Raw genomic sequence first — 8,055 nt, forward strand, 5'->3', positions numbered from 1 at the left:
AAATAATAATAATAATATTAGATGCTGTCAGTGTGTTAACCAGCTGCCTCTAATCCTGGAAGTTGACAAACCTCATGGGGGTTTCTATATAACACAAAGAATAATTCTTAATAGTACTTTCTTATCCTGGGTAATAATAATAGTTGGAAACGAAATTCATTCCTTTATTTCTTATTCACTCACTAACTCAGTTGATACTCAATTCATGACCACTTTTGATGTTCCAGAGACTGTAGTTCCCAGAACTTCCATTTACTTGGATTTCCTCTCTTAGGTCAAAAAAGTCCTCACTGCCTCGATGGTTCTCTAATGCCTTCAGTCAGATAATTATTTTTCTTTGCCTGCTTGTTTTAGTCCATAGCTTCTAGTCCTTAGCAGGAGGTTAATTCTGATCCATAATAAACTCAGGAAGTACTTACTTTGCAGGGTAGTGAAGGACCATAAAAATGACTATGTAATTTCAAATCATGTAAAATGATCTTAATAACCAATGGGGAAAATTGTGATTATTCTGTGACCTTTGAAAATTCTTATCAGAATCTAAAAACTCTCTTATTTTCTAAACTTTATTATTATGGTTGACACTATTACAGATGTCCCATTTTCTCCTTTTACCCACTCCCACTGGCCATCACCACACTGTTGTCTGTGTCTATGGTTTATGCATATATATTCTTAGGCTAATCCCTTCACCTTCTTTCATCCAGTCCTTCCTCCCTCATTCTCTCTGACAGCTGTCAGTCTGTTCCATGTATCCATGCCCCTGTTTCTATTCTGTCCATCAGTTTATTTTGTTCATTAGATTCATATAACTGAGATCATATGGTATTTGTCTTTCTCTGACTGGCTTATTTCACTGAACGTTATAATCACCAGGTCCATAAAAAGAGTAAAACTAAAGTTTGTATAGTATCTGGAAATTTAAAACACAGCCATTGATAAGTAAAATATTTTATTTCTTTTTAAGCAACCTATCCAAGGTAGTTTGCATAGTGCTTGCTTTCTTATCATAAAACTTACAATACAGTGCAAGTATATTTTCTATGCTCTGGTGAATTAGCATACTATTTTGTAAGATTGGATAAACTTCCACTATTTTATCCAATGTCATGAAATATTTCCAAGGTTCTCTGGAACTCCTGTGAAGGCTCTTTGCTGGCATCACTCCCTGTAGCTTCATCCTTTTTGTCACAGTCACTTCTCTTAATTATACCGCTAACTTCTCCAAATTCTTCTGGCTTCACATCTAGAGTCTCTTGAAGGTAGTGGTGTTCAGCTATTTCTCCCGTAAATCCATTTATGTTTTATTTGAACTTCACTTCGAGTGTTATCACTTTCTGTTTCTTTCTTGCACTTTGATTTTGTTGCCCATTTTTCTATTTGGATTACCCATTTTAAAGTAACATCACATGGGTTTATCACAGGGAAACAGGGAGGCAACACAACTATACTAGTATATACACTTTGCTGTCTGTGAGCTAAGTAACAGATGCTCTGTGACTAATCACTAATAGACTTTGAAAGAAGGGACTTGATTTGTCATTGATCATGATATAAAATGCCGAAGAGATAGCATCTGCGTTTATACGTAAGCAATTTCTCACAGTTAACATACTGTGGTAATTGAAATGGGAATCCTGTTGTTCAGGACTGGTATTACTTAACTAAATCGAGGCAAGTGAAATTGGTGCATATCAGGAGCATTCTCTACTTAATGAAAATCTCTTAGTATGAGTGAAACTTATGCTGTTGAAGTCACCATGAAGAGACACTTTTCTCAGGATCTTAATCAGGCATTTCACCAGATGACAGACTCATTTGCCTAACTCTTGTGGCCTGATAGCATCTCAGTCTTTCTGGGTCCCCTTTGCATAATTAGGGATCCCTTTACTCAACTGAAATTTAATGAGGCACTGAGTTTAGAGTGCAGTATTGGTCAAATAGAATATGAAACAATTCAGCGAGTTTACAGTTCACAAATGCAAAATGACTTGTGAGTGTTAATGGAACCGAGAGAGTTCACTTGAGACTGTGGACCAAGTCTAAAATGGAAGCAAGCCCGATGCAATATTGTGAATGACATGAGCCAGGGCTATTGCATGCAGGTGGCTGTGATTCTGCAATGAGAGAGAGAATGGTGCTGTGGATACCAGCTGTGGTGCCACTATGAACATGAGCCAAACTGATCTGCCAGTGTTTTATTGTTTTCATCTGGTTCACTCATGATTTATATAATAATGAAATTATTTTTAATATTTTTGCCTCAATAGAATAGTGTTGGAGGATCATTTATTTCATGGAAGCCAAACAAACTGTGTCCCCTGATGTGACATTGTGAAGTTGACTGTATAGCACAGAATAAGTAATGTCCTGTAACTCAAGCTGTTACTGCCACTGCTGATTCATTGAATGACAGCAGAAAGCCACTTAAATGCTTTATGTTTTAGGTGCTAAACTGTTCAAGAGTGATGATAAGAGCTTACCCACATCACAGAGATGTGGGATTTGTAAAGTATTGGTTTAGAAATATTTTGGAAATTTTGAATAAAAAGTGTTAATGTTATTTTAAACATTGTTACTAAGTTACTACTTAGTAATTGATATTTTCTAAATTTAAAATATTTTTTAATATTTTGTGCATGCCCAAATGAATCATTTAGATATCAAGATCACATTAGGAATTTCATAGGGAGTGGAGATATGGGCAATATGGCTTCTAGTATTGAGGCAATATTATTGTGCTTTGAAGTGCTCTGTAGAAGGATACATTAGATTGAATCATATGGGAGTGCCATGCTTGTAGGCCAAAATGTTAAAGTACTAGGAATATCATATAGCTTACCCTAAATTAAGGGCCAAGGATAAGTTCTATTGGAATTTTTTACCCTCACTCTTTTTTTAAGTAATTTTTTATTGTTTATAGTATTACAGATATCTGCCTTTTTACCCCCTTTGCCTCCATCCTCCCAGCCCCTACCCACCCCTCCATGTCTTCACTACCCTACTGCCCATGTCCATGGGCTATGCATATAAGTATATAAGCTCTGGTTTATCTCTTCTCACCTCACCCCCCCCCCCAACCCCACATTGAGGTATGTCAGTCTGTTCCATGTCAGTCTGTTCCATGCCTAAGTCCTAGTCTCTCAGTTATAAATTGGGTGTGATGCAGTCTGCCATTTCAGAAATAAAGGGATGAGCAGGAATACTTATTTTTCTCTATCACCTTATTCTTCTATGTGTATCTCCTATGTGCTTATCTATCTATTAAGACTGATAGATCCTTTACTTATTGGTTGCGTGAACCTGACCAAATTATTAAGCAACTCTAATTTTCAACTGTAAAATAATCATAGTAAATATTAAAATCAGACTGCTCATTCAGATTAAAGGGCGCAATGGATGTTAAGTATTAACCTGCACTTAGTACCTGGCGCTTAGTACATGTTTAACAAAAGTAAAGTATTCATTTAAAAATGTAGAGCGGATATAAAGCATTCATCTTCATGTTTAGTGCTAGCTTTATATTTTTCTCTAATCAGAAAACTTTATGTTTTGTGGCATGATCTTGTGGTGTGATTAATAAAATATTCTGATTTTAAAAAAGTACTTTATCTTCATTCGATTATACGTAATAAGTAGGCAATTAAAATGTTTGATTCATTTCTCATTTAAGAAAAAAATGGATTGCAGTCGATTTCCAAACCATTCACAACATAATTTGTTCATCAGTTATTAAGGAAGTACCTATAACCATCCATTATAATTGCATTATGAATCTGTAGATGAGTCAATCAGTAGAGAATGTTAGTCAATTGGAGTCTTGGGTAAAGTAGATGGTATTGTGTTGTCTAATTGTCTTTAATTCTTTTTTAAAGCTTCTAACTTTCATTATTGGAAGGCACAGTTGTTGTTTTTTCTGTTAGGAACCTATTCTCCATTACTGGTGATCTAAATGGATGTCTCATATTGGAATGTACTGCTATAATAATATATTTTTTACAAATATCAGTGGTGCCAATTGGAAGAGCACAGGTATTCATGTTGATCCTGCCCTCTTGGAAGGCAGTTGTGCCAAAGCTGTTTTGTTTGCAACCATTTGACCACACTCAACTCCAGTATCTATTTGGCTTCTGACTCTTGGCTCCATCTCTACATCACTGAGCCTGCTTCTCTCTTTGGAGTTGATACTTCTTTCTGGTCTCCCTGGCTTTGACTCTTGGCTTTCCCTGAAGGACTTTGGCCTGACTTTGGCCAAGAAGTGCTTCAGAACACCCTTAATGTGATGATTTCCTCGGAATCTGTTTCTCTGGCTCGAATATGCTGGACCAGCAACAGGCTGCCTTGACTGGCCAGAGGATTCAGCTAATGCAAAAGAGAGAGGGGGTTTTCATCAAGGCTCTATTAGAAGTTTTGAACTCATGCAGAATCATTTCCCTTAACAGCCTTCAGTTACTCTTGGGGGGTAAAGTAGAATTTGTAAGTCAAAATAAGTGCTTGATACTTTAGGAAAAACATAATTTGAAGTATAGAGTTTTACTTAAAATACTAAGGGTATATGGCTGTGATCTGTTTATTTCTCTGTTGTGCAGTGCTTCTGACTACCACCGAAGCTTATAAAAACTTGCTTCCCCCTCTGCTCTAAAAAGCCTGGCACTGCCCTAGCTGGTTTTGCTCAGTGGATAGAGCATCGGCCCGCAGACTGAAGGGTCTCTGGTTTGATTCCGGTCAAGGGCATGTACCTCGGTTGCAAGCTTAATCGCTGGCCTTGTTCAGGGCGCAGGCGGGAGGTAACCAATGGATGTTTCTCTCTAACATTGATTCTCTCTCTCTCTCTCTCTCTCTCTCTCTCTCTCCCCCTCTCTCCCTCTCTCCCCCCCCCCTACTCTCTCTAAAAATCAATAGAAAAATATCATCAGATGAGGATTTAAAAAAAAGCCTGGCATTAACAATATTTTCTATCAACCTTAATTATTAGAGAAGTCTTCTCATTTCTGCCACTCAGAAGACAATGCAAGCAACACAAAACTCAAAGAGTAAGACTAGAGCACTTTTGTAGTATTTGAGGCCAATTTTCCAACAAGCATGCTTGCGAGCATGATTAAATTCAATGTGATTTTCAAGTATCACCTTAGAAATGAAAAGTTTATCATTATTTTATTTATGTCTGACATAAAACGCTAATTGTTTCAAACAATAAAATACAAGGGAAAGTGTTGACATTTTCAGTTTTCAATTAGCAATAGTGTTTCAAGAATTTACTTTGGAGAAAAAATTTGCACATTTATGACATTTATAAATTAAAGCACTTGGTTGAATGATTTTAATTGTTGAATCACAAGAGACATATATTCCAGGAAAGTGAAAACTGCTGTTTTTTTCTGTTATCTAGTAGTAATTTGTTTTAAACATGTCAGCTTTCTTTATGTATTCATTTTTAGCAATCACTAATTGCTATGTGTTAATTGAGCTGGGAACATCTGTAGGCTCTGGTCAAAGTCAGTGTTTTGAATATAAGAATAAGATTAGGGTCTTTTTTCTAAGGTCAAACAAAGACAGACCTGAAACAGGGGGAGGTCATGTTAGAAAAGAATGCAAACCAATTTACAAGATCAGAGTAGATGGGTACTGGTGCTTGTCCGAGGCTGGAGTTCTTCAGAGATGGCAGAAGACTGGGCAATTACATTCATTGGGGAGCTCTGGTGGTGTGTTCCAGGGAACCAGACTCTAGGAAACTAGGCTGTCAGCAAAGTCAATGAAGTTAGAAGAGAGGCTACAGGACCAGTGATAGAATGTAATTAAATATGATTAGGGAACAGAGAAGGGAGTCCAGTTACCAAGGACTCAGAGAAAACAAAGGGATCAAGCCAAGTTGGATACGGTTTTATTGGGCTAAATACTAGCATTGCCCTGGGATAAAAATCAGTCCTAGAGAATAGCATAGGGATAAACGAATGTGTAGGGAATAAATGTTTACTTTTCTGTGCTAACTTGTTATAATTAAGGAAGCCAAACAGACTATTGTAAGATGAACCTTGCCTATGATGCTGGCAGTGAAAGAGGACATTGAAAGGTAGATTTGAAATGCACCACGAGGAAGGAATTGATTGAATTTGTGGATTATTTGGAAGTTGAGAATGTCTGTGAGCTTCTTTTTAAAGATATTTTTATTGATTTCAGAGAAGGAGAGGGAGAGAGAGCTAAAAATATCAATGATGAGAAAATCATTGATTGGCTGCCTCCTGCATGCCACACACTGGGGATTGAGCCCACAACCCAGGCATGTGCCCTGACCAGGAATCGAACTGAACCGTGACCTCCTGGTTCATAGGTCGATGCTCAACCACTGAACCACACCAGCTTGGCTCTGTGAGCTTCTTAAATGTAGTGTGCCTGTGACCAGTTGATAGAAAAACGATTGGCCACTAGGAGTCACTCTTTGTCAAAATGTATGGAATTTTTCTTTTTGGCTCAGTATGATTCCAAGATATTTATTCAGGTGACAATAGTTGCAACAAATTTCCTAATTTAACTAACTCCACCCACAACTGTTATATTCTGTCTGTCATAGGCATCCGGTGCTTCATCTTAAACACCTGATGGTCACCCATGCAATTCACTGAAATGAGTTGGACACTTTCTAATCATGTGATCTGAGTGCTGCCTGATGGGAATCAGGATTGATATTCCCATGGTTCTCATTGTTTTCACTGAAGGTGATAATGTTTTTTTTCTCTCAGGTTTCCTAACAGCCATAAAGGGACTCTGTGTTTGGACTAATGGCCTTGCTACTGCCTTGCTGAGTAAAGTTGAAAAAAAATTTTCATTTGTCTTGTAGCACACTCATCAATCCATACCCGTATCCTTGCTAACAGTACTGGTTTCCACATTTAAGTACTGTAAACTACTTAAATAGGAATGGGAAAAAAATCTGTTGATTGAACAAAGTTGTTACTTTCAATAAGATTTTATGCTACCTATGTTATTTAAATATTGTTGTTATATTTTGATTAGATGAAGAAGTTACTAATATTGTAAAGTTAATTCCCAGCAGAGAAAACATTGAGTATTCTTCCCTAATATACTGAGAAAAAAATGGATCTATGAGATATTTGTCTCAATGAGATTTTTCTACTTCATTGTATTGTGTTTTAAGTTGTGTTGCATTTTTGGTTGAGTTCTTTCAGTTGTCAAAGTTGTAACCTTTCTCTTCCAAGTTATCAAATGGTATATACTTGGCAAATGTAAAATGATTATAAAGAAACTGAAGAATTGAAATGGAGAGTGGGGCCCTTGCTGGATAGCTCTGTTGGTTAGAGTGTAGTCGGTATATATCATGGTTGTGGATTTGATCCCGCAGTCAGGGCACATATACTAGTAAGAATCAACCAGTGAGTGCTTGCTTTGGCAGCACATATACTAAAATTGGAACAATACAGAGAGATTAGCATGGCCCCTGCGCAAGGATGACACGCAAATTTGTGAAGTGTTCCATATTTAAAAAAGAAAGAAAGAAAGAAAGAAAAGAATCAACCAGTGAATGCATAAATAAGTAGAACAGCAAATCTTTCTCTTTCTCTTCTTTATTCTCTCTAAAATCAATAAATAAAATAAAAGAAATGGAGAGTGCTATTTCTAAGAGCATACAAACATTTTGACAGAGTGGGTGTAGAAAGCTGGTCTGCTATCTTCATGTGCACAAATTTAGTTCCTGGTTTCCTGTTTCTCTTAGTTAAACACTGTAGTTTTATCTCCTTCCTTGTATTTTCTTCTTTTTCCAGGAACACTTTGATTTTTAAAATATTCTATTTAAATTAATATTTGTGATTTTTTTGACAAATACAAATGTCTCACAATTAAGATTTCTCCTGGGTACAGATTTAATGATATTGAGTCTACACAGTTGGTCATAAATTATATTATGTGACATTTGGATGGCCAGATGAATTATTAAATTTTGGACTTTATATTTTATCCATATGGATACCTAGTCAAACATATTCAGGGTCTTCCTTGCCATTTCTATAGTTTACTATTATTAGGATAACACAACTTAAG

The sequence above is a fragment of the Myotis brandtii genome, unplaced genomic scaffold (assembly GCF_000412655.1).
Source record: "Myotis brandtii unplaced genomic scaffold, ASM41265v1 scaffold1337, whole genome shotgun sequence".
In the NCBI taxonomy this organism is placed as follows: Eukaryota; Metazoa; Chordata; class Mammalia; order Chiroptera; family Vespertilionidae; genus Myotis; species Myotis brandtii.